Source organism: Schistocerca gregaria, chromosome 1 (genome assembly GCF_023897955.1).
Source record: "Schistocerca gregaria isolate iqSchGreg1 chromosome 1, iqSchGreg1.2, whole genome shotgun sequence".
Taxonomy (NCBI): Eukaryota; Metazoa; Arthropoda; class Insecta; order Orthoptera; family Acrididae; genus Schistocerca; species Schistocerca gregaria.
Window position 1 is genome coordinate 104,326,549 of NC_064920.1, and position 27,611 is coordinate 104,354,159.

Genomic DNA, 27,611 nt, shown 5'->3' on the forward strand with positions numbered 1-27,611 from the left:
AAAATAATCGTGAAAATCATTAATAAATCTAGAGTAGCTAAAAACGCCATAAATGAACCTTAATACAATGATGCTAAAAAGCGACAGATTGTCTTACACTCTGTACCGAAATGTAAGGAAAGTCGACTGGAAATCGCAGGTAAACTTTGCAGCTTGTAGTTACTGGCGCTTGCTACCTTGTGCACGAATGCAGAGTGCGATGTATTACTTCTTTGTCGACTTTATTAAAAGTCTCGTCGTCGATGAGGTCATTAAAGACGGAACGGAAGCTTGGATTTGGTGACGGAACCTGTCGTGGCCTGTAGAAGGGACCATCCTAGTATTTTCCTGAAGAGATTTAGGAAAATCACGGAAAATCTAAATCAGGATGGCCGGACGAGGGTTCGAATCGTCATCCTCCAGAATGCAAGTCCAGTGTGCTAACTGCAGCGCCCCCTCGCTCGGTGAGGTATCACTAAGGTTAACTCTGGATGACAGGAACGGGAATTAAATCACCCTCCTCCCGAACGAGCGTTTAGTGCCTTATCACTGCTGTAGCCACGTGTACCGGTGTCTCGACGTTAACTATAAACCTTACAAAAGTTTCTTTTTTATTACATAAACATCTTTATTAGTGAGTTATTTATTAAGACAGTCTGTATTATACTCAAAAATTACTTAAACATACAGTAAAATCGTCAAACAAGAAAATACACTTAGTCTCTTAGAGGCGAGAAACAAAAATTCACATTGAATCTGTGAATCCCCAGCACCTGCTCATAATGCGTCGTGTTGGGCCGCTACTACAGATCCTGTTGGGTGTTTTAAGCGAATATTTTCCTGCTATTTGTTTATGCGCACTTGATTCGGATGCCCCGGTTAACATGCTCTTTCTGCAGCAGAATCTCCTTCACAATTAGTATATGCAAGACCCCCGTTAGATGTTTTTTCGAACCAAAACAATTCCTGCTCTTGAGACCAGGAGACATAATTCGTTGCAGTCGTTTCGAGGGCAATACTAATGGCGTTGGTAACTTCCAGACAGAGCAATAGGTGTATCTGATACCTGTTTCTCGCTTCTGAACAGCGCAGTACTTATCACTGCTAGCCGCATCTTTTGAACGGGCAGTGCTTTACATTGTGCAAGGTGACAACGAAGCAGGCAGCATTGGCGGCCCGACGCACAGCTCACCGCACCCACTCGTACTGCACTCGAAAAGAAAAGTTTACAGTTCGCCATCTCCACTGTCATGAGTGAGAACGGCAGTGATTTTGGACTGAATAGCCGACTGGAGGTTTACAGATGTTTACGAAGCTGCAGTATTAACTTCACTGGTGAAACAGAACAGCACCAGCAACGGCAGTCTCTGCAACAAGCGTTTAGCGTTTTCTGACAAATTTCTGTCAAGAAGTGAATGATTTCTATGTGTATCTGGACTGATAAGCGTTTAATCTCATTCTGTAGATGATTGTGTGTTTTCCCTAGTGTAACAGATTTGTTAGAGCTTGCTTTCAAGTGAAAACTGTTATAACAGAGTGTCTCTCCTAGAAGTGGTCAAGCGATTTCCTCTACTGCTTTAGCACATATCTGCAGTTTAGTTTTTGCATTATGTAGCTGGAATAGCCAAAACAGTAGTGCTTATCATGTCTTTCACGCGAAGACCAGTTTGAACGGAAAGCGTCAGTTTGTTTTCCGCTGCAAACAAAGTTATTTTTAAAGTGGTCTTTTAAGTGCCTGTTCGCTACAGTGGTCCCGCATTAGTCTAGTGCGATATTCGTGTCATTGATATGTATTAACAGGGAGAGTAAAACACGAAGAATAAACGGCAAGCCAGCAGCGACACAGTAGTTCTGGATATTTGGCGGTAGCAATCAGTGCGGGCCAGGGCAGTGTCGTCGCCTCTGGAGTAATGGTTTAGTCTTCGTGTTTTACTGTCCCTGATAATACACTCCTGGAAATGGAAAAAAGAACACATTGACACCGGTGTGTCAGACCCACCATACTTGCTCCGGACACTGCGAGAGGGCTGTACAAGCAATGATCACACGCACGGCACAGCGGACACACCAGGAACCGCGGTGTTGGTCGTCGAATGGCGCTAGCTGCGCAGCATTTGTGCACCGCCGCCGTCAGTGTCAGCCAGTTTGCCGTGGCATACGGAGCTCCATCGCAGTCTTTAACACTGGTAGCATGCCGCGACAGCGTGGACGTGAACCGTATGTGCAGTTGACGGACTTTGAGCGAGGGTGTATAGTGGGCATGCGGGAGGCCGGGTGGACGTACCGCCGAATTGCTCAACACGTGGGGCGTGAGGTCTCCACAGTACATCGATGTTGTCGCCAGTGGTCGGCGGAAGGTGCACGTGTCCGTCGACCTGGGACCGGACCGCAGCGACGCATGGATGCACGCCAAGACCGTAGGATCCTACGCAGTGCCGTAGGGGACCGCACCGCCACTTCCCAGCAAATTAGGGACACTGTTGCTCCTGGGGTATCGGCGAGGACAATTCGCAACCGTCTCCATGAAGCTGGGCTACGGTCCCGCACACCGTTAGGCCGTCTTCCGCTCACGCCCCAACATCGTGCAGCCCGCCTCCAGTGGTGTCGCGACAGGCGTGAATGGAGGGACAAATGGAGAAGTGTCGTCTTCAGCGATGAGAGTCGCTTCTGCCTTGGTGCCAATGATGGTCGTATGCGTGTCTGGCGCCGTGCAGGTGAGCGCCACAATCAGGACCGCATACGACCGAGGCACACAGGGCCAACACCCGGCATCATGATGTGGGGAGCGATCTCCTACACTGGCCGTACACCTCTGGTGATCGTCGAGGGGACACTGAATAGTGCACTGTACATCCAAACCGTCATCGAACCCATCGTTCTACCATTCCTAGACCGGCAAGGGAACTTGCTGTTCCAACAGGACAATGCACGTCCGCATGTATCCCGTGCCACCCAACGTGCTCTAGGAGGTGTAAGTCAACTACCCTGGCCAGCAAGATCTCCGGATCTGTCCCCCATTGAGCATGTTTGGGACTGGATGAAGCGTCGTCTCACGCGGTCTGCACGTCCAGCACGAACGCTGGTCCAACTGAGGCGCCAGGTGGAAATGGCATGGCAAGCCGTTCCACAGGACTACATCCAGCATCTCTACGATCGTCTCCATGGGAGAATAGCAGCCTGCCTTGCTGCGGAAGGTGGATATACACTGTACTAGTGCCGACATTGTGCATGCTCTGGTGCCTGTGTCTATGTGCCTGTGGTTCTGTCAGTGTGATCATGTGATGTATCTGACCCCAGAAATGTGACAAAGTTGCCCCTTCCTGGGACAATGAATTCACGGTGTTCTTATTTCAATTTCCAGGAGTGTAGATTCTGATAACAGGAATATCGGACTGACTAATCTGGGACCGTTCCATCGAATGGACACACAAAATTCCGCTTTAAAATCATTTCGTTTGTAACGGGAAGCCAACCGACTCACTCCATCGGCACTGGGCATCGTATGAAAGACGTAATGAGCAGTATTTCTTTTGGCTGACTCCAGGTACCAAATGCGGAAACGAAGTTGCAAATATCTACTGAAGCACCAGAGAAAACGCACCTGACAACTCTTATATTGCACCCTTCCCTGGAGCACCTCATAGCCTTTTAACTCCTCCGTGCCTGCATTCGCCAACTTATCAAACGACGGAAGCAGGAGTGTAGGGAGAGATACGTACCGACCATTGGTTGCCGTACATCACCTTCCCAAGTCTAGCAAAGATTGGACGAATAGCTAGTATTAAAATCAGTTTTGATCAAAAATTTATTTATTCTGGTAACCGTTTGCGACCATGACTGTGGTCATCTTCAGGCCAAAATGCTGTATGAGCAGGAGCCGCCTCCTGGTGGTAAATCACTGCTCAAACGTCTTTCCGGGTACCATATACCAACAGGTGTTCCCCGTGTTACCATAAATGGCATGTTATCTACCGACAAGCACGCAATTGTTATTTTTGTTCTTATAGTTTGTGGGTTTTGTGATCTTAGTGTAGTGTGAGATTAGAGCTATTTTACTGCTAATTTATTTAAAATTATTTTTCTTCTTTACATTTTGTGAGCACGGCAACTTTAGTAGAACTACAGTCGGACAATTTTCTTTCTTGCTGAATCTGTTCGTTCTGAACTAGTTGTGAGTGCTTTGTCTGACTTCCTGCGTTTTTACAGTTTTTGCACATTGCAAAATGGGCAGGGATTGTGCTTGTTGTGTGTGGACAGATACTATGGCGCTGTCCGGAAACGCCAGTGAGCAGCGGACGACAGATACCAGACTACCGCTCCCAGCTTCAACGACAAGTGACCCATGGCGAAGGCTGCGAGAGTGCCTTTGAATCCCCTTTGAAACACTGGCCGCACGGCTGCCCCCTTATGCCTTGGCGACAGTGACGAGGTGCTACCCAGTACTGGTAACATTTCTAAGGCAGAAAATCCCTGTGCTGTTGGGTCAGTGGATGATTTTCCTGCACAGGCCGGACAGGTGCAGAGGGCGGGTGTGGCAGTTATCAGGAGCTTCCACGTTAGGCGGTTAATGGAGCTCCCCAGGTAAACCGGGGACGGACTGGGAAAGAAGGCTAGTGCGCAACAGGTCTGTTTGCCAACAGGTCTCGTCCGAGAAGTTGAGGCGGCCCTGCCGTGGCTGATGAACCCACTAGGTGCAACAGGCTGCAAGTCAATGGTTGGTTGGTTGGTTTTGGGGTTTGATGGGGGCTAAACATCGAGGTCATCAGTCCCCTGTTCCAAATAGACATACTTGTAAACGGCCTACAACGTAAAAGCGTAACCTCTCCACCCAGACGGAGGGAACACCAAGCGGGTTCAAAGCTAAAATGAACACCGCAATAACACAAAATAGAGAACATTTAAAACGGTTCAAATGGTTCTGAGCACTATGCGACTTAATTTCTGAGGTCATCAGTCGCCTAGAACTTAGAATTAATTAAACCTAACTAACCTAAGGACATCACACACATCCATGCCCGAGGCCAGACTGTAGCGCCCAGAACCGCACGGCCACTCTGGCCGGCCGAACACTTAAAAGAAGCAGAGCAAATAGTTGACTAGAGTAAACCAGCTGGAAAGCGTTGATATAGGTACGAACACAACGTATTACCATTAAAGACACCATTTTGGTATCACGTCACAATTAAAAGCCGCTGGAGTGGGTATAGCCTGAGAAATCATGCGAGAGCGCCCACACTAGAGAGTGATAAAACCCAGCAGCAGCGATAAAACGTGAAAACTGAGTCAGCTGTAGAGGCATCGTCACCTAGAATTAAAGGAAGAGCAGCTGGTAAATTAAAGGACTGCCGCAAGGGGGCTAAAAGGGGGCAGTCCATCAGAAGATGGACCACTGTCAGCCCTGCATCACAGCGACACTTGGGCGGGTTCTCACGGCGAAGGAGATAGCTATGGGTCAACCGCGTATGTCCAATTCGGAGACGGCAGAGAACAACTGAGTTCCTACGCGTGCTCCTCAAGGATGAGTTCCATACGGCCGTGGACGACTATACCATGCGGAATTTATTTGGCGTGTTCAAGACAGACCATTTTGAGCTCCAGACATCGCGGACCTTGCGATGTAGGGCTGACCGGAGGTGTCTCTCCAGGAGACCAAGCTCCAGGGGATGCGAAGTGGTGGCCTGCTTGGCCAACCGATCGACACGTTCGTTTCCTGGACTGATGATGTGGCCCGGGGTCCACAAAAACGTCGCTGAACGACCACATTCGGCGAGAGCAAAAACAGCATCTTGAATACCGCGCACCAAGGGGTCCCGAGAGAAACACTGGTCGACTGCTTGCAATCCATTCAGGGAGTCACTGCATCTGCAAATCAATGAACGGCTACTGCACGAGTTCCTCTCTGTGTATTGCTGGCAGGTAGCATCCAATGCAGGGTGCAAGCTCGGTATTTGCAGCATCGTACTCAGAGCTGAGCGTCGTCCGCTGGTTTGGAGCAGAGTGGAACTAAACCAGAAGCTCAGACGATCACGCAACGATATCGGATGCAAAATTCTCGAGCTCCGCCACCTTGGGCCACACTGAATAGGTCAGATGTGCACTGCATGCAGGAAGTAGCTACTAGGGTAGCCGAGTACGTGTGGCGTGCACAGGGATGTTTTTCTGGACTTGAGGAGCGCCGACACCCCACCAACACCAAAAAAGCGGAATCTGTGATGAACAGCCGAGCGAAATCGGCCACATTATTCTCGTAACATACATCCTCGCAGGCCGAAAAGAAAAAAGTTAATCTGACATATATAATCTGCAGGAACATCCATGGCAAAGACCCACAGTTAGTATCCTTCTTAAAGGCCATAATGCCCAGACAGTATTAAGAACATATAGTTGGAAGAAACTGTAGGTGAATAACAACGAAATACTACGTAAAATTTTAAAAATTACAAATTGAAAAGATATATATATCCATACATGTTATAAAAGCCAATTTACTGAGAAGCCACAATCGCTGTGAGGGTAAGAACCAAAGAACCATGCAGGGCGTTTAAGTGGATAACTTCCATTAGCAGCAGACCCTTTCAGAATATATTTCTCAGACAGTAACAAACAGTATCCACATACGCCAGTGCCGCTAAATGCACCTACAAAGTATATCATGTTCAGAAGAGATGACGTCATAACCACTTAGATACGTGATAAAATCCATCATGCATAACATTTCAGCACATTTATTCTCTACTACCAAGACACACCTTCGGTGGAGCCAGCTAAACTAAATCCAGGTTAACTGGCACCACTTTTGACAGCTTTCAACTCAGCTCTCTGGATTCCAGGGCTTTCTGATTTGGTGAAGGCTGCCGGTCTTCCTTACGAGATGAAGGCAGAGCTCGCCATCTGCAGCATCGTTGACAGAACCGGCTGCGGACCTTTGGTGCAGAGCCGGGTGGAGGGTCTGAATCAGAGGCTCAGAGGGTTTTGTAACCGAGTTGGCTGTAGATTCCTTGACTTGCGCCATAGGATGGTGGGGTTTCGGGTTCCGCTGAATAGGTCAGGAGTTCACTACACTCAGCTGGTGGCTACACGGGTAGCGGAGGCTGTGTGGCGTGGACTGGGTGGTTTTTTAGGTTAGAAGGCCTCGGGAAAGTACGGGGTGGGCTGCAATCTCAAAGGGTGCATGGCAAATACAGGACGTGCTCGGATCAAAGAACAGTCGGAATTGTAGTTGTAAATTATTGTAGTTGTGCTGGGAAAGTCCCTGGGCTACAAGCGTTATTAGAAAGCACAGAAGCTGAAATCGTTATAGGTACAGAAAGCTGGCTAAAACCTGAAATAAGTTCTGCAAGAAATTTTTACGAAGTCTCAGACGGTGTTCAGGAAAGATAGATTGGGCAGAATTAGTGGTGGAGTGTTTTTGTCTGTCAGTAGTGGTTTATCTTGTAGTGAAGTCGAAGTAGATACTCCGTGCGAATTGGTATGGGTGGAAGTTATATTTAACAGCCGAACTAAGTTAATAATTGGCTCCTTCTACCGACCCCCAGACTCCGATGATATAGCTGCTGAACAGTTCAGAGAAAATTTGAGTCTCGTAACAAATAAATACCCCACTCATACGGCTATAGTTGGTGGGGACTTCAACCTTCCCTCGATATGTTGGCAAAAATACTTGTTCATAACCGGTGGTAGGCAGAAAACATCTTCCGAGATTGTCCTAAATGCTTTCTCCGAAAATTATTTCGAGCAGTTAGTCCACGAACCCACGCAAATTGTAAATGATTACAAAAACACACTTGACCTCTTAGCTACAAACAATCCGGAGCTAATAGAGAGCATCATGACATACAGAGATTAGTGATCACAAGGTCGTTATAGCTAGGCTAAATACCATTTCTTCCAAATCCACCAGAAAGAAACGCAAAACAATTTTATTTAAAAAAGCGGATAAAGTGTCACTAGAAGCCTTCATAAGAGACAATCTCCATTCCTTCCGAACTAACTATGCAAATGTAGACGAGATGTGGCTCAAATTCAAAGATATAGTAGCAACAGCAATTGAGATAGTCATACCTCATAAATTGGTAAGAGATGGAACTGATCCCCCATGGTACACAAAACAGGTCCGAACGCTGTTGCAGAGGCAACGGGAAAAGCATGCGAAGTTCAGAAGAACGAGAAATCCCGAAGATTGGCTAAAATTTGCAGACGCGCGAAATTTGGCACGGACTTCAATGCGAGATGCCTTTAATAGGTTCCACAACGAAACGTCTCAAAATTTGGTAGAAAATCGGAAGAAACTGTGGTCGTATGTAAAGTACACAAGCGGCAACATACAGTCAATACCTTCCTTGCGCAGTGCCGATGGTACTGTTACCGACAACTGTGCCGCTGAAGTGGAGTTATTGAACGCAGTTTTCCGAAATTCCTTCACCAGGGAAGACGAATGGAATATTCCAGAATTTGAAACACGAACAACTGCTAGCATGAGTTTCTTAGCAGTAGATACCATAGGGGTTGTATACCGATTAGGTTCCTTTCAGATTACGCTGATACAATAGTTCCCTACTCAGCAATCATATACAACCGCTCGCTCACCGATAGATCTGTACCTACAGATTGGGAAATTGCGCAGGTCGCACCAGTGTTTAAGAAGGGTAGTAGGAGTAATCCATCGAACTACAGACCTATATCATTGATGTTGGTTTGGAATAGGGTTTTGGAGCGTATACTGTATTCAGACATTATGAATCACCTCGAAAGGAACGATCTATTGATAGGTAACCAGCATGGTTTCAGAAAACATCGTTCTTGTGCAACGCAGCTAGCTCTTTATTCGCACGAAGTAATGGCCGCTATCGACAGGGGATCTCAGGTTGATTCCGTATTTCTGGATTTCCGGAAAGCTTTTGACACCGTTCCTCACAAGCGACTTCTAATCAAGCTGCGGAGCTATGGGGTATCGTCTCAGTTGTGCAAATGGATTTGTGATTTCCTGTCAGGAAGGTCGCAGTTCGTAGTAATAGACGGCAAATCATCGAGTAAAACTGAAGTAATATCAGGTGTTCCGCAGGGAAGCGTCCTGGGACCTCTGCTGTTCCTGATCTATATAAATGACCTGGGTGACAATCTGAGCAGTTCTCTTAGGTTGTTCGCAGATGATGCTGTAATTTACCGTCTATTAAGGTCATCCGAAGACCAGTATCAGTTGCAAATCGATTTAGAAAAGATTTCTGTATGGTGTGGCAGGTGGCAGTTGACGCTAAATAACGAAAAGTGTGAGGTGATCCACATGAGTTCCAAAAGAAAACCGTTGGAATTCGATTAATCGATAAATAGTACAATTCTCAAGACTGTCAATTCAAAATTACGAACAACTTCAGTTGGAAGGACCACATAGATAATATTTTCGGGAAGGCGAGCCAAAGGTTGCGTTTCATTGGCAGGACACTTAGAAGATGCAACAAGTCCACTAAAGAGACACCTTACTCTACACTCGTTCGTCCTCTGTTAGAATATTGCTGCGCGGTGTGGGATCCTTACCAGGTGGGATTGACGGAGGACATCTAAAGGGTGCAAAAAAAGGGCAGCTCGTTCTGTATTATCACGTAATAGGGGAGATAGTGTGGCAGATATGATACGCGAATTGGGATGGAAGTCATTACAGCATAGACTTTTTCGTCGCGGCGAGATCTATTTACGAAATTTCAGTCACCAACTTTCTCTTCCGAATGCGAAAGTATTTTGTTGAGCCCAACCTACATAGGTAGGCATGATCATCAAAATAAAATAAGAGAAATCAGAGCTCAAACGGAAAGGTTTAGGTGTTCGTTTTTCCCGCGCGCTGTTCGGGAGTGGAATGGTAGTGGGATAACAGTATTATTGTGGTTCGATGAACCCTCTTCCAAGCACTTAAATGTGAATTGCAGAGTAGACATGTAGATGCAGATGTATCAGTCGGTAGACCTAAGAAGAGCCGTTGCCATAGAGACGCTTGGAAAATTGCGTTCGAGACATGAGCAGTTGCGGCCAACTGTACAGAAAAGTCCGGGATTATGGTTCTTAATTTGGATACTGTACGTATTTCTTTGCACGACCTTTTCGTACTCTCAAATGTGTTTTCACGAGTACACCTTACTGAAATTGTTTCGATACTTTACTACGAAAACAGTTAATTTTTTGTTTTCGTTTCTAACAGAAAATTGTTATTACGGGTATTAAATATAACATGGGTGAAGTTAACGCGCCCTAGGTGGGTCAAACGAAGTAATCGGATGCTTTTATAGATCGCCTGCCACGGCAGCTTTGGTTATAGAGCAGCAAGCCCTACAATATCGTGGTTAAGTTTCCGGACCACACGATGTAATATGAGGGACACGTCAATTTGACAGCTATAGAATGGGGGACTCATGCGATCAAAGCTGGTGCCAAAGAGTCAGGGATTCATGTGACGTTATACTGAATGACTTCTCCGAAAGGTATTTCGAGGAGATAGAGAACCAACTCCTGATGTTTAAGGCTGTATATCTCCTAGCAACTAACAGATCTGGAGTGTTCGTACCATTTATCGTAGATTAGAGCATCAATTATCAGTAAGACTGTGATAGGATTAGTGACCACAAATGGTACAAGGAACGGTAAGAGAAGTAGGAAACTATTTTTGCTTGGCAAGGGTGACAGAATGCAAACTGCAGAGTATCTGAATAGTCAGCATCAAATATTCAGTTCTTAGAATGAAGGGGATCACAAATGCATAAAATCCGAAATTATCGTTCAATACCCCTTTGACATGTTCCGAACAAGATTGTAAGGGATGAGAAAGCCCCAGTGAAGTTTAACAGCCGTGTTGGAAAGTTTCTGCGGAGCTTCAGGAGAGCAGTGAGACAAGCATTTGATCTTGAAAGTAAAATTTTGCCAACTAATACAACTAAAAAACCTTATGACTTTTGGTATCATGTAAAATTAGTGAGTGGCTCGAAACCACCTATTCAGTCGCTCAGTGGCTGTAATGGCAAGTTGACAGAGAGGATATCGAAATACTGAAGTCGCTCTTCCGAAACAGTTTCACCGCGGAAGATCGTAAAACAGACCGTCCTTCATCTGGACTACAGGAAATACCCGTAACATCGTACAGAGGTCTTGCTGGAGAACTTCTAACAGCAGTTTCTTTTGGATTACTGGATCAACGACGGGCATCTAGCTAAAAAGACGCAGGTGATTCCAGTTTTGAAGAACGGTTGGAGTCTCCTGTTTTACACCATAGGACTCCAGAGAGTACGTTAATTTATCTGTGGCGTCTTGATCTTAGGTCGCGAAACACGTTGACGCAATTAATGGCTCGCTTTACGGGTCATTATCTTGACCTGGTCGACACACGGAACACCACAAATAAGAGAAATTGCATTTCATACACTGAAGAGTATTACAAGTAAAGTGAGTACAGGAAATATCAACAAGCTCGTTTTCGAGAATTTTTTGTCGCTCCTTCCCATTCAAACTCCCACCCCAGTGGCAGTGGGGAATCCACCTCCCACAGTATTTTGGTACTTTCAAGTAGGTACCTAAAATTTTGATTGAAATTATTAGTCTAGGTGTTACTGAGCTATTCTTCAACGTCATCCCTTTCTCATTCCCACCCCCGTGAGGTGTAGATTGTTCTTAACCAAACAATGCTGTTTTCCAGATAATAAATAACCAGTAAACCTCCGATTCCTTAAAGAGTGGAACCTCCCGTGTAAAGTAACTTCAAGCTTGTCATTACTTTACACATTAATTAACATGTTAAATATTTAACGTTAAGCACGTAAGGGAGAAAAATATGCAAAATGTTTGAGATTATGTTTAAAATTTGTTGCAAGTTGCTTAAGTGCTCTCATTCTCGAATGCGAGCGAGAGAGAGAGAGAGAGAGAGAGAGAGAGAGAGAGAGAGAGAGAGAGAGAGAGAGAGAGAGAGAGAGAAATGGTTCTTACCAACTACTATCTCATGCCCCCCCACACACCGCACTCTTACTGGTTCTTTGGTTCTTTCCAGCAAGCAAGTGATGTTTGTGGGGGGGAGGCGATGTTTAACTTACATACATACACATTTTTGTAAGTTATAGAGAATAGAGATATCGCTAACGTCAATCTGTAGTAGAATTATGGAACGCTTCATGCTCATGTATTATGACGTTCTTGAGGAACGGAAAATCTCTCATATAAAAAAATCAGCATGGATTCCGTACACAGTAATTTGTTCGTCCTTGAGATCTAGGGCGCACCAGACATTGGTTTTTCAGGTTGATAGCGTGTTCCTCGCGACTTCAAGAAGACATTTGAACATTTTCACACTGTAATACTGATCGAAATGCAAGCTTACCGAGTATCGGACCAGATTTGTGATTAAGATTCAAGGAATTGTCAGTGTCCAAATGAGACAGAAATCGGTAGATATAGTGTACATATATAGGCAAACAAACGATAATTTCAGAAAAATTGTATGATTTATTCAACGGAAAGAGCTTCACAATCTGAGCAAGTCATCTCTGCCCTTTTGTAAACAATTATTCTACGTGGCATTGATGAATGGAGTTGTTTGCCGTCCTCCCGAGGGATATCGTGCCAGATTTTGTCCAATTGGCACGTTAGATCGTTAAAATCCCGAAATGCTTGGAAGTCCCTTCCTATAATGCTCCAAATGTTCTCAATTTGGGAGAGATCCGGTGACGTTGCTGACCTAGGTAGGGTTTGATAAGCAGCAGAAACTCGCGCCCTGTAGGGAAGGGCATTATCTTGCTGAAATGTAAGCCCAGGATTGCTTTCCATGGACGGCATAGAAACGGGGCGTAGAATATCTTCGACGTACTGCTGTGCCATCACGGTGTCGAGAATGACAAAAGGGTTCCGCTTTGAAAAGAAATAGTACGCCAGACTTACCACTCCTGGTTGCCAGGCCCTATGGTGGGCTACAGTCTGCTTGGTATCCCACCGCTTTTTGGGGTGTCTCCTGATACAACGAAGAGAAATCTGAAGACGCCCCAGACAGAGGGGTGGGATATACCAACCTGACTGTCGCCCGCCATACGATCCTACAAGCACGTGTGATAGTCTGGGGTGCCGTAGAGTTTCATAGTAGGAACCCTTGCAGCAGAGCGGTACGTCGACGATATTCTGCGCCGTGATTCTTTGCCCTTCATGGCAAGCCATTCTGACCTTACATTTCATTTGGATAATGCCCACATGCTCACAGCGAGAGTTTATACTGCTTGTCTCCTGCCTGCCAAACGGTACCTTGGCCAGCAAAGTCACTGAATCTTTCCCCAGTTGAGAAGATTTGTAACATTATGGGCGAGATCCTCCAAAGAGCTCGAGATTTTGCCGATCTAAAGCGCCAACTGGACAGAAGTTGGTACGATATCCCTCAGGAGGACATACAGCAACTCTAGCATCAATAATGTTAAGCCGAGTAACTGCTTGCATAAGGGCCAGAGGTGGATCAAGGTGTTATTAACTTACTCAAGTTGTGAAGGTCTTCTTCCACTCTAATATCTTATCCAGATTTTCTGAAACTGTAATCAGTTACTAGCGTACCGAAGGAAGACCTGCAGAAGATTTACGAACAGTTCACGGACTTATGGTTCACCCTAAAGGTAAATAATGATAAATTGCGCATAGAAAGAGCGAAGAAATTCTCCGCTGAATAACCACACGATTGGTGGCACAAACATTATGGTAAAATATTTAAGAGTAAGCATCCGGCTCGAGGTACACTGAAATGACCACATAAACGGAACAGCAGGGGAGACAAATAGGAAGGCTGGGATTCACAGGAGGAATTTTAAGGTAATTTAGTTCATCCACGAAAGAAGTGGCTTGCGGGAAACTCGTTTGACTGATTCTAAAGTATAGCTTATCGGTCTGGGACCTTCACCAGGTTGGATTAACAGAATAGAATAATCGAACCAACAACGATGCATTTAGTCACGGGTTTGTTAGCGCGAGAGCGTTACAGAGGTGTTCAACAAATTCCCTCGGCAGGCGCTACGAGAGAAGCGCCTTCCCCACTCAGCAACCATAGTAGACAGTAAATGCACAGCTTTGTGTGGGAACAATGGACTGCTTCCAGAGACGAGTGAGCCAAAACATGGGTGTGCTATCCAGTCAGACGTGGAAAAAAGTACTCCCACAATGGAAATCGAAACAGTATATTGTCTGCTGCGCAGCTGGAGACGAGGTACTGGCAGAAGTAAAGCTGTGAGGACGGGGCGTGCGTCGTGCTTGGGTAGCTCAGTTGGTAGAGCACTTGCCCGCAAAAGGCGAAGGTCCCTAGATCGAATCTCGGTCCGACACACAGTTGTAATCTGCCAGGCAGTTTCTTACCCTAAATAGTACAAACCAATATCCCCACCCCCCGTTAACCATGGACCTTGCCGTTAGTGGGGAAGCTTGCTCAATGATACAGATAGACGTACCATAGGTGTAACCACAACGGAGGGGTATCTGTTGAGAGGCCAGACGTGTGGTTCCTGAAGGGGGGCAGTAGCCTTTTCAGTAGTTGCAGGGACAACAGTCTGGATGATTGACTGATCCGGCCTTGTAACAATAACCAAAACGGCCTTGCTGTCCTGCTACTGCGAACGGCTAAAAGCAAGTGGAAACTACAACCGTAATTTTTTCCGAAGGCATTCAGCTTTACTGTACGATTAAATGATGATTGCGTCCTCTAGGGTAAAATATTCCGGAGGTAAAATAGTCCCCCATTCGGATCTCTGGGCGGGGACTGCTCAAGAGGACGTCGTTATCAGGAGAAAGAAAACTGGCGTTCAACGGATCGGAGCGTGGAATGTCAGATCCCTAAATCGGGCAGGTAGGTTAGAAAATTTAAAAAGGAAAATGGACAGGTTAAAGTTAGATATAGTGGGAATTAGCGAAGTTCGGTGGCAGGAGGAACAAGACTTTTGGTCAGGGAAATACAGGGTTATAAATACAAAATGAAATACGGAGAATGCAGGAGTAGGTTTAATAATGAATAGGAAAATAGGAATGCGGGTAAGCTACTACAAACAGCATAGTGAACGCATTATTGTGGCCAAGATAGATACGAAGCCCACACCTACTACAGTAGTACAAGTTTATATGCCAACTAGCTCTGCAGATGATGAAGAAATTGAAGAAATGTACGATGAAATAAAAGAAATTATTCAGATAGTGAAGGGCGACGAATATTTAGTATCCATGGGTGACTGGAATTCGATAGTAGAAGGGAGAGAAGGAAACATACTAGGTCAATATGGATTGGGGCTAAGAAATGAAAGAGGAAGCCGCCTGGTAGAATTTTGCACAGAGCATAAATTAATCACAGCTAACACTTGGTTCAAGAATCATGAAAGAAGGCTGTATACATGGAAGAACCCTGGTGATACTAAAAGGTTTCAGATAGATTATACAACGGTAAGAGATTCAGGAACCAGGTTTTAAATTGTAAGACATTTCCAGGGGCAGATGAGGACTCTGACAACTATCTATTGGATATGAACTGTAGATTAAAACTGAAGAAACTGCAAAAAGGTGGGAATTTAAGGAGATGGGACCTGGATAAACTGAAAGAACAAGAGGTTGTACAGAGTTTCAGGGAGAGCATAAGGGAACAATTGACAGGAATGGGGGAAAGAAATACAGTAGAAGAAGAATGGGTAGCTTTGAGGGACGAAGTAGTGAAGGCAGCAGAGATCAAGTAGGTACAAAAACGAGGGGTAGTAGAAATCCATGGGTAACAGAAGAGATATGGAATTTAATTGATTAAAGGAGAAAATACAAAAATTCAGTTAATGAAGCAGGCAAAATGTACAAACGTCCCAAAAATGAGACCAGCAGTGAGTGCAAAATATCTAAGCAGGGATCAGGCTTATCTCACTAGGTGTAAGATAGATACTGCCTTCAGGAAAATTAAAGAGACTTTTGGAGAAAAGAGAGCCACTTGTATGAATATCAAGAGCTGAGATGGAAACCCAGTTCTAAGCAAAGAAGGGAAAGTAGAAAGGTGGAAGGAGCATATAGAGGGTTTATACAAGAGCGATATAATTGAGGGCAATATTATGGAAATGGAAGAGGATGTAGATGAAATGGGAGATATGATACTGCGTGAAGAGTTTGACAAAGCACTGAAAGACCTGAGTCAAAACAAGGCCCTGGGGGTAGACAACATTCAATTGGAACTGACGACCTTGGCAGTGCCAGTCCTGACAAATCTCTACCATCTGATGAGAAATTCCCTCAGACTTAGAGAAAAATATAATAATTCCAATTCCAATGAAATCAGGTGTTGACAGATGTGAAAATTACCTATCAGTTTAATAAGTCACAGGTGCAAAATACTAACGCGAATTCTTTACAGACGAATGGAAAAACTGGCATATGACGACCTCGGGGAAGATAAGTTTGGATTCCGTAGAAATGTTGGAACACGTTAGGCAATACTGACCCTAAGAGTTATCTTAGAAGAAAGATTAAGGAAAGGAAAACCTACGTTTCTAGCATTTGTAGACTTAGAGAAAGCTTTTGACAGTGTTGACTGGAATACTCTCTTTTAAATTCTGAAGGTGGCAGGGGTAAAATACAGGGAGCGAGAGGCTATTTACAATTTGTACAGAAACCAGATGGCAGTTATAAGAGTTGAGGGACATGAAACGGAGGCAGTGGTTGGGAAAGGAGTGAGACAGGGTTGTAGCCTCTCCCCGATGTTATGCAATCTGTATATTGAGCAAGCAGTAAAGGAAACAAAAGAGAAGTTCGGAGTAGGTACTAAAATCCATGGAGAAGAAATAAAACTGAGGTTCGCCGATAACATTGTAATTCTGTCAGAGACAGCAAAGGACTTGGAATAGCAGTTGAACGGAATGGACAGTGTCTTGAACGGAGGGTACAAGATGAACAACAAAAGCAAAACGAGGATAATGGAATGTAGTCGAATTAAGTCGGGTGATACTGAGGGAATTGGATTAGGAAATGAGAGACAAAGTAGTAAAGGAGTTTTGCTATTTGGGGAGCAAAATAGCTTATGACGGTCGAAGTAGAGAGGACATAAAATGTATACTGGCAATGGCAAAAAAAGTGTTTCTGAAGAAGAGAAATTTGTGAACATCGAGTATAGATTTGAGTGTCAGGAAGTCCTTTCTGAAAGTATTTGTATGGAGTGTAGGCATGCATTGAAGTGAAATATGGGCGATAAATAGTTTGGACAAGAAGAGAATGTAAGCTTTCGAAATGTGATGCTACAGAAGAATGCTGAAGACTGGATGAGTTGATCACATAACTAATGAGGAGGTATTGAATAGAATTGCGGAGAAGAGTGTGGCACAACTTGACCAGAAGAAGGGATCGATTGGTAGAACATGTTCTAAGGCATCAAGGGATCACCACTTTAGTACTGGAGGGCAGCGTGGAGGGTAAAAATCGTAGAGGGAGACCAAGAGATGAATACACTAAGCAGATTCAGAAGGATGTAAGCTGCTGTAGGTACTGGGAGATGATGAAGCTTGCACAGGATAGAGTAGCATGGAGAGCTGCATCAAACCAGTCTCAGGACTGAAGACCACAACAACAACAAACCAACATTTAAGTATTATCGTCCTTATTTGCTAGAAGAGCTGAAAATGTTTCATCCTTTTAAGCAGCCTGGGAGATTCATTAATGTAGACTGCGTATCCACAACAATATATGCATACTGTGACTCGAAGTGGTTAAGGAATCTGCTCATGAGAAGCGGTAAACCCGAGTTAATAGTCCCGGCACAGCAGAAATTTTCAGCTTTCCCCACTTATAGTCGTTGTCTGTCTCTTTCCTTCGATTCGTTTTCATACAAGGCTCCAAGATTAGACAACTGGTGTCTATTCTTTCTCATATGTGCTAATGAACAGACATTCTATATCAGAGGGGAGAGGGGGAGAGAGAGAGAGAGAGAGAGAGAGAGAGAGAGAGAGAGAGAGAGAGAGAGAGATCTATACATTTAAATAAAGCTAGTAATACTATCATAGCAAATTTTGTACACACAAGTTTGTTTTGTTGACATGTAGTGTGTACATTGTACATTGCCCTTAATTTGTGTGATGTTACAGTGGACAAATGCTGCTCCACTGGCCAGCCATGCTTCTGTCTACAAACATATTTTCTCGTAATATTCTTAGTGTGTAGTGTAATATCGGCTTTTCAATAAACCATTCTGAGATGCTCATCTTGACACTGTAAGGTATTGTAATGCATCTAAATAAAGTTATTTTGTGTCTGAAGGAAGTAATTTTACAGATTTATTTTAATTGCCATGGCAACGTGTGGTGGTGGTGGTGGTGGTGGTGGTGGTGGTGGTTAGTGTTTAACGTCCCGTCGACAACGAGGTCATTAGAGACGGAGCGCAAGCTCGTGTTAGGGAAGGATTGGGAAGGAAATCGGCCGTGCCCTTTCAAGGGAACCATCCCGGCATTTGCCTGAAACGATTTAGGGAAATCACGGAAAACCTAAATCAGGATGGCCGGAGACGGGATTGAACCGTCGTCCTCCCGAATGCGAGTCCAGTGTGCTAACCACTGCGCCACCTCGCTCGGTATGACAACACGTATTTCTGTCTTTATGGATAAATTAAGTTCATAGCATGGGCCGGTGAAAAGGCGGAACCAAAACATCTGAACTAGAAGCAATTTATCAACGGAGGCAAAAGAAAGTAATTACACAGAAAAGATGAACAGGACACCCTCAGTCAGGCCGGTGGAGGGAGTAAGCTGTGACTTACAAGCCCTTGGGTTTGTAACAGCTATTTTCTTTAGACGATATTTCAAAAACTTCACTAAATGGCCTCGTCAGGCGTAGAGCGCATTCTTCGCTGCTCCCCGTTCTGATCCCCAAGCAAACTGCTTCCGCTACACGGTGACAATTTCTAGAGCGGATCGCAGCGTCCCGTTCACAGTTTGATTAGAGTTTTGCTAGTGAGCATCGAAGTCGGCCTCCGTACCTCGAGAAGAAAACTGCTCCTGCAAACTGTCGAAATGTCGTGTAAAGAAAACTTCGTATCGGTTGCACAAGCAAGAACTTAACCACGAATTTGGCCGAGAAAGTCTGAAGCTTTACAAAGTAGGTCATTGTTAAATGGGGGACGACGAGGGAACGGATTAGAAACACATGCCGTCTAATTATTGCTGCAAAGTGTGAAGCTCCCAGTATTGAATTCTGCTGTCATCCAAACAAGAGATAAGAAAAAGATAAGAAAAGCTATGCAGAAATCAACAAGTGTGGCTTAAGAGGACACCGAGACTGAACAATGTGTTAAACATGCGGCAAAAGCGTAAAAATCATAAAAATGTGCAATAATGTCAGAACGCACTCAACATTATTTCAGCAGAGCCCTCAGAAATACAGAAAATCACGTTACGGTATGAAACGGAGCAAAATACTCTGGAAAAACTACAGCCAGTGCTGCTGGTGTGTTTACCTCGGCTGTTAACCCGTGTGGTGATCTGGCGCTGAGCACGTGACACTAGCCGTGCCTTCCCACAGACTGGCGCACAGCTACGTTGCACGCGTAGTTCAATGAAGCGCCACCAGAGCGTGTGTCTGTGCGCGGCTCTAGCCTCTACTTCGAAAAGTAGACTACCTGTATTCGCAGAACACTACATTACTCTGATACTTATTTATATCGTTATTATTGTCTAACATATTAATTTTGGGCGTTTTGTACTTTTCTGCCCGCCATGTTCGTATGTGGTGCTTCTGTCACTCTTAAAGTCTTTCAGGTAATCAATTAGCGGATGCGGATATGAAACTAGCGATAACCGAAATGTCAACATTGAGAACCAAGCAGTAGGTGGAGGAATTCTGTTACTACACACGCACCAACCGATCGACCGATAAATTCGACGTATGTAGGCATTTTGAGCGACCGACCGTCGTACTTTCCATGTCGTGGGTGGGCGTTGAGGGGGGGGGGGGGGAGGGAGGTGACGGGTATTAGCGCTGTCGTGCCAACGGTCCGACACTACTCTGAACATGCACAAGTAATTTTCAAGGACCGTGGGAATCTTAGCTTCAGAATTCCAAGGGAATACGTTCCGATGCGAATGGATAAAGATATGAGACGAAATCTGAGAACTAATGGAGTATTCTGGAGTTTCTAGTGCACTACCCGGGATTGTAACTGGTAGGACGGATATCACTGGTACACAAAGTATCCTCGGCCACACGGTGGTTTGGGTGTAAAGACGTAGATAGTGCCCTTTTTTTGTTATGTTTCATTGAGTCCACAACAGCTCCCGAGACACAACAGTAAATTTTATGTAAACTTTAACCTCTTTTTTTATCTGATACTTGCGGTAATATTAGCGATTCTCCAGAGTTTAAATTGGCTAACAAAGTACAAAAATGGTTCAAATGGCTTTGAGAACTATGGGACTTAATTTCTGAGATTGAATGGTTCAAATGGCTCTGAGCACTATGGGTCTTAACATCAGTCCCTTAGAACGTAGAACTACTTAAGTCTTAACTAACCTAAGGACATCACACACATCCATGCTCGAAGCAGGATTCGAACCTTCATACCGAAGCAGTCGCGCTGTTCCGGACTGAAGCGCCTAGAACCTTTCGGTCACCGCGGCTGGCCAACTTCTGGGGTCATCAGTCCCCTAGAACTTAGAACTACTTAAACCTAACTAACCTAAGGACAACACACACATCCATGCCCGAGGCAGGATTCGAACCTGCGACCGTTGCATTCGCGCTGTTCCGGACTGAAGCGCCTAGAACCGCTCGGCCGCTCCGGCCGGCCACAAAGTAGAAATATGACAAAAATAAATTGATAGTTTAATCAGGTGTTTCAAGTTTCAAATATTTCCAGGAAATAAATTTCAGAGCATGAAAAAAAAGCGGGTAGGTCTCTTGATGTTTTCTGTTGTATTTCTTAAGTCTTTCCGCAGAACTATACAAATGGCGCAGCTTTTAATTATCAACCGGAGTAGTTTTGATCCTGTTCGCAGATATATAAAATTCGTTTCGGTTGCTTAGTATAGCTTCAGTTTATTTATGGTTGCTAGAAGCAAACAATGATCTTCTATTCTTGTGACACTGTCCGGCATCTTCGATTGGTTGGTTGATTTGGGGGGAGGAGACCAAACTACGAGATCATCGGTCTCCTCGGATTAGGGAAGGATGGGGAAGGAAGTCGGCCGTGCTCTTTCAAAGGAACTATCCCGGCATTTGTCTGAAGAGATTTAGGGAAATCACGGAAAACCTAAATCATGATGGCTGGACACGGGATTGAACCGTCGTCCTCCCGAATGCGAGTCCAGTGCCCGCATCTTCGCGCGGTCGGCATAGTTATTAACGGATTTGGCACGGTTAATTGAATGGGTGGCTGGATACCCTTGTTATCACCAACCCTGCTGCGAATTCGTCACGTGTGACTATGGACAGCCAACAGTACGATAATAAATGTAAATGTGTGACTAGGGCCTCGCGTCGGGTAGACCGTTCTCCGGGTTCAAGTCCTTCGAATTGACGCCAATACGGCAACTTGCGCGTCGATGGGGATGAAATGCTGATGATTAGGACAACACAACACCCAGTCCCTGAGCGGAAAAAATCTCCGATCTAACCGGAAACCGGGGCCTTAGTATTGACATTGTCTCGATGACCACTCAGCTACCGGGGGCCGACAATCGTACGATACATACTTACAGTACGGAGTCGGAGGAAATTTTATTTCGAGGCTTCAAAGTTGCAATGTTTGTTTGCAAAACCGCGTGGGTGCAGTAACGATTCATTATCAACTGTCAATGTTGTCGTATGTTTGGTTGTTTGTTGTTGTGGTCTTCAGTCCTGAGACTGGTTTGATGCAGCTCTCCATGCTGCTCTATCCTGTACTAGCTTCTTCACCTCCCAGTACCTACTACAACCTACATCCTTCTGAATCTGCTTAGTGTATTCACCTCTTGGTCTCCCTCTACGATTTTTACCCTCCACGCTGCCCTCCAGTACTAAATTGGTGATCCCTTGATGCCTCAGAACATGTCCTACCAATCGATCCCTTCTTCTAGTCAAGTTGTGCCACAAATTTCTCTTTTTTCCAATTCTATTCAATACCTCCTCATTAGTTATGTGATCTACTCATCCAATCTTCAGCATTCTTCTGTAGCACCACATTTCGAAAGCTTATATCCTCTTCTTGTCCAAACTATTTATCGTCCACGTTTCACTTCCATAGATAGCTACACTCCATACAAATACTTTCACAAACGGCTTCCTGACATTTAAATCTATACTCGATGTTAACAAATTTCTCTTCTTTAGAAACGCTTTCCTTGTCATTGCCAGTTTGGTACACATCAAAATTAATTCCATAAAAACAAATATTTTAAATGTAAACCAAGTCTGTTTTTGCCGAATTCTCATAAAGTAAAATGTAGTTGCGCGTATTTAAGATTGTGTCCAGTAGATGTTCTTGATACAAGAAAGCTACAAACGAAAAAACTGCAGAATTCATTCGGGAATCGTACGCAGGTTCTCCGGTCACTAGCCATATGCCTTGGTCGTTATGTCAGCGGCACTTCCATTCAGCATCGTCTTTGTCATTGATACGTAAGGGGACAGTCGTAACACTCTCTTTCCTCGATTTTTAGAAAAATATGCCTTTGCGGACCCCATATACACTCCTGGAAATTGAAATAAGAACACCGTGAATTCATTGTCCCAGGAAGGGGAAACTTTATTGACACATTCATGGGGTCAGATACATCACATGATCACACTGACAGAACCACAGGCACATAGACACAGGCAACAGAGCATGCACAATGTCCGCACTAGTACAGTGTATATCCACCTATCGCAGCAATGCAGGCTGCTATTCTCCCATGGAGACGATCGTAGAGACGCTGGATGTAGTCCTGTGGAACGGCTTGCCATGCCATTTCCACCTGGCGCCTCAGTTGGACCAGCGTTCGTGCTGGACGTGCAGACCGCGTGAGGCTACGCTTCATCCAGTCCCAAACATGCTCAATGGGGGACAGATCCGGAGATCTTGCTGGCCAGGGTAGTTGACTTACACCTTCTAGAGCACGTTGGGTGGCACGGGATACATGCGGACGTGCATTGTCCTGTTGGAACAGCAAGTTCCCTTGCCGGTCTAGGAATGGTAGAACGATGGGTTCGATGACGGTTTGGATGTACCGTGCACTATTCAGTGTCCCCTCGACGATCACCAGAGGTGTACGGCCAGTGTAGGAGATCGCTCCCCACACCATGATGCCGGGTGTTGGCCCTGTGTGCCTCGGTCGTATGCAGTCCTGATTGTGGCGCTCATCTGCACGGCGCCAAACACGCATACGACCATCATTGGCACCAAGGCAGAAGCGACTCTCATTGCTGAAGACGACACGTCTCCATTCGTCCCTCCATTCACGCCTGTCGCGACACCATTGGAGGCGGGCTGCACGATGTTGGGTCGTGAGCGGAAGACGGCCTAACGGTGTGCGGGACCGTAGCCCAGCTTCATGGAGACGGTTGCGAATGGTCCTCGCCGATACCCCAGGAGCAATATTGTCCGTAATTTGCTGGGAAGTGGCGGTGCGGTCCCCTACGGCACTGCGAAGGATCCTACGGTCTTGGCGTGCATCCGTGCGTCGCTGCGGTCCGGTCCCAGGTCGACGGGCACGTGCACCTTCCGCCGACCACTGGCGACAACATCGATGTACTGTGGAGACCTCACGCCCCACGTGTTGAGCAATTCGGCGGTACGTCCACCCGGCCTCCCGCATGCCCACTATACGCCCTCGCTCAAAGTCCGTCAACTGCACATACGGTTCACGTCCACGCTGTCCCGGCATTCTGCCAGTGTTAAAGACTGCGATGGAGCTCCGTATGCCACGGCAAACTGGCTGACACTGACGGCGTCGGTGCACAAATGCTGCGCAGCTAGCGCCATTCGACGGCCAACACCGCGGTTCCTGGTGTGTCCGCTGTGCCGTGCGTGTGATCATTGCTTGTACAGCCCTCTCGCAGTGTCCGGAGCAAGTATGGTGGGTCTGACACACCGGTGTCAATGTGTTCTTTTTTCCATTTCCAGGAGTGTATGATGATGAAAAGTGTTCAGTTATTTATTCGTGGTAGGGAAGGCTACGGTCAATTTCGCATTATTGAGAGAATTTTAGGAAAGAGTGGTTCGCCTTAAAGCAGGCTGCATATAGGACGGTAGTGAGATCTCTTCTTGAGTACTGTTCGTGTGTTTGGGATCCACACCAGGCATTGAAGGAAGGCATCCATGCGATTCAGAGGCGGGCTGCTAGATTTGTTACCGGAAGTTTGGAGCAACACATAAATGTTAAGGAGAAACTTCGGGAACTCAAATGGGAATCCCTGGGGGGAAGGCGACGTACTCTTCGAGAAACGCTACTGAGAAAATTTAGAGAACCGGCATTTGAAGCGGACTGCCGAACGATTCTACTGCCACCAACGGCAACTGCTCGTAACGACCACGAAAATAAGATACTGGACCTTAGGGCTTATGTGGAGGTACACAGACGTTTCTGTCTCTCTCTGGTTGCGAGTGGAACACGAAAGGGAATGACAAGTAGTGGTACAGAACACCCTCCGCCTGGCACCGGACGGTGGCTTGAGGAGTATCTGTTTGTATCTGTTTGTATGTAGATAGATGCACATGTAGATCCTGTCAGTTCTAAGCCAGTTACGCGTACTGAACTTTCGGCTCGTTTTCTCGAAATCTTAGAATCTTTCATTTTCGATTGCCACATATGAGCCGAATCGGTTGGCCATTTTTGACGCCTTCCTCTTGTTAACTCCCCATCGCCACTATGAATAAGAGTACGTTTCTTGTCGACCGCGATATTATGTCCGATTTTCCCGCGATTAAGAATGCAGTAACAATAAAACGATTCTCTGTTAACATTGCGGACAGCTACCGAAATTTATTTTCTTATTTATTTATTTAAATGTCAAGTTCCGTAGGACCAAATTGAGGAGCAAATGTCCAAGGTCATGGAACGTGTCAGTACATGAACTTACAACATAAAAAGTAATAACAGATAAAAATATATGTTCATGAACCTGTAAGAAAATCAGTCCATAAGTTTAAGCAAACGCTATCAGAAATACAATGAGAATCATCTTCATTTTTCAAGGAACTCCTCGACAGAATAGAAGGAGTGACCCGTTAGGAAACTCTTCTGTTTCAATTTGAAAGCACGTGGATTACTGCTAAGATTTTTGAATTCGAGTGACAGCTTATTGAAAATGGATGCAGCAGTATACTGCACACCTTTTTGAGCAAGAGTTAAGGAAGTCCGATCCAAATGGAGGTTTGGTTTCTGCCGAGTATTAACCGAGTGAAAGCTGCTTATTGTTGGAAATAAACTAATATTGGTAACAAGAAACGACATTAAGGAATATACATATTAAGAAGCCAATGTCAAAATACCCAGACTCATGAAAAGAGGTCGACAAGAGGTTCGTGAACCCAACCACTTATTGCCCAAACCGCCCGTTTCTGAGCCAAAAACATCCTTCTAGAATGGGAAGAGTTACCTCAAAACATAACACCATACGACACAAGTGAATGAAAATAAGCAAAGTAGACTAATTTACGTTTCGAAATATCACTCACTTTCGATACCGTACGAATAGTGAAAATGGGAGTATTAAGTCTTTGAACAAGATCCTGAACGTGGGCTTTCCACGACAGCTTACTATGTATCTGAACACCTAGGAATTTGAATTGTTCTGTTTCACTAATCATATCCCCGTTCTGTGAGATTACAACGTCAGGTTTTGTTGAATTGTGTGTTAGGAACTGTAAAAACTGAGTCTTACTGTGATTTAACGTTAGTTTATTTTCTACAAGCCATGAACTGAGGACATGTACTGCTCTACTTGAAACCGAGTCAATGTTGCACACAACATCCTTTACTACCAAGCTAGTGTCAACAGCAAACAGAAACATCTTAGAGTTACCCATAATACTAGAGGGCATATCGTTTATATAAATAAGGAACAGGAGCGGCCCCAACACTGATCCCTGGGGCACCCCCCCCCCCCCACTCAGATCCCACATCACAGCCGTTATCAACATTGTGAATAATGAAGTAAGAGGTGAACCAGTTGTGTGCTACTCCCCTTATTCCGTAATGGTCCAACTTCTGGAGCAATATGGTGTGATCAACACAGTCAAATGCCTTTGTTAAATCAAAAAATACTCCAAGCGTTCGAAACTTTTTGTTTAGCCCATCCAGTACCTCACAAAGAAAAGAGAATATAGCGTTTTCAGGTGTCAAACGACTTCTAAAGCCGAACTGTATATTTGATAGTAAATCGTGTGATATAAAATGATCAATTAACCTTACATACACAGCCTTTTCGATAACTTTTGCAAACACTGATGGCATAGAAATAGGTCTAAAATTATCTACATTATCCCTTCTCCCTTTTTATAAAGCGTCTTTACTACTGAGTACTTTAATCGCTCAGGAAACTGATCATCCCAAAGGAAAAATTACAAACATGGTTAAATACAGGGCTAACATGTGCAGCACAGTACTGTCACATTCCGCTAGAGCCTCCATCATAACCATGAGAGTCCTTAGTCGTAAGTATTTAATTATTGACTCAGTTTCCCTCTTGTCTGTATCACAGAGGAGTATTTCACACATAAGTCTTGGATAAGCATTTGCCAAGAAAGTTATATGATTACCTGAAGAAACTAAATTTTTATTTAATTCACCAGCAATGCTCAGAAGATGATTGTTAAATACTGTACATATACCTGATTTACCAGTAACAGAAATATTATTACTGCAAACTGACTTTAAATCATCAACCTAGTGCTGCTGAGCAGACACTTCCTTCACAACTAACCATATGGCTTTAATTTTATCCTGTGAATTAGCTGTTCTATCTTCATACCACATACTTTTTGCCTTGCTAATAACATTTTAAGCACCTTACAATTCTGTTTGTAATGGGCTCCTGTAGCTTGATTGTGACTACTTCTAACATTTTGATATAATTCCCGCTTTGTTCTACATGATATCCTTATCCCACTAGTCAGCCAACCGGGCTGTCCATTACTGCTAGTACCCCGTTTAGAATGTTCTAATGGAAAGCAACTCTCAAAGAGCTTGAGAAATGTGTTATGGAAAGCATTGTATTTATCATCTATATTATCGGCACTATTAACATTTTGCCGCTCTTGTTCCTCGAGAAGTTTTGAAAAACTCTCTATTGCTGTTGGATTAACTTTCCTATGTAGTTTGTAATTAAATACGAGAATGGTTTGAGTACAAAAATCTTTTAGAGTTAAAATTTGTGCATCCCGGTCTGAAAGGCCATTCACCCTTTTACTAACAGAATGCCCATCTAGTAATGAAGAATGAATAAAAATATTGTCTATGACTGTGCTACTGTTCCCCTGCACCCTAGTTGGAAAAACACAATTTGCATCACATAATATGAATTTAGGAGATCTACCAACATCCTTTTTCTTGCACAATCATGTACAAAATTAATATTGAAGTCACCACATAGAACTACTTTCTGGTACTTCTTACAAAGTGAATCAAGAATCCTCTCTAACTTAAGCAAAAATGCTCTGAAATCGGAGTTAGGGGACCTATAAACAA

General features: G+C 44.7%; 1 protein-coding gene across 1 annotated transcript in view; it reads right to left on the reverse strand.

Annotated features, from left to right (window-relative positions):
- LOC126284929 (gametocyte surface protein P230-like) overlaps positions 1-19,500 on the reverse strand; it is a 42,297-nt gene extending 22,797 nt beyond the window's left edge. Inside the window, exon 1 of the mRNA XM_049984196.1 lies at positions 19,424-19,500. The gene's annotated coding sequence lies outside the window, so the exon portion shown is untranslated. The remainder of the gene's footprint in view (positions 1-19,423) is intronic.
- Between the last annotated feature and the right edge of the window lie 8,111 nt (positions 19,501-27,611).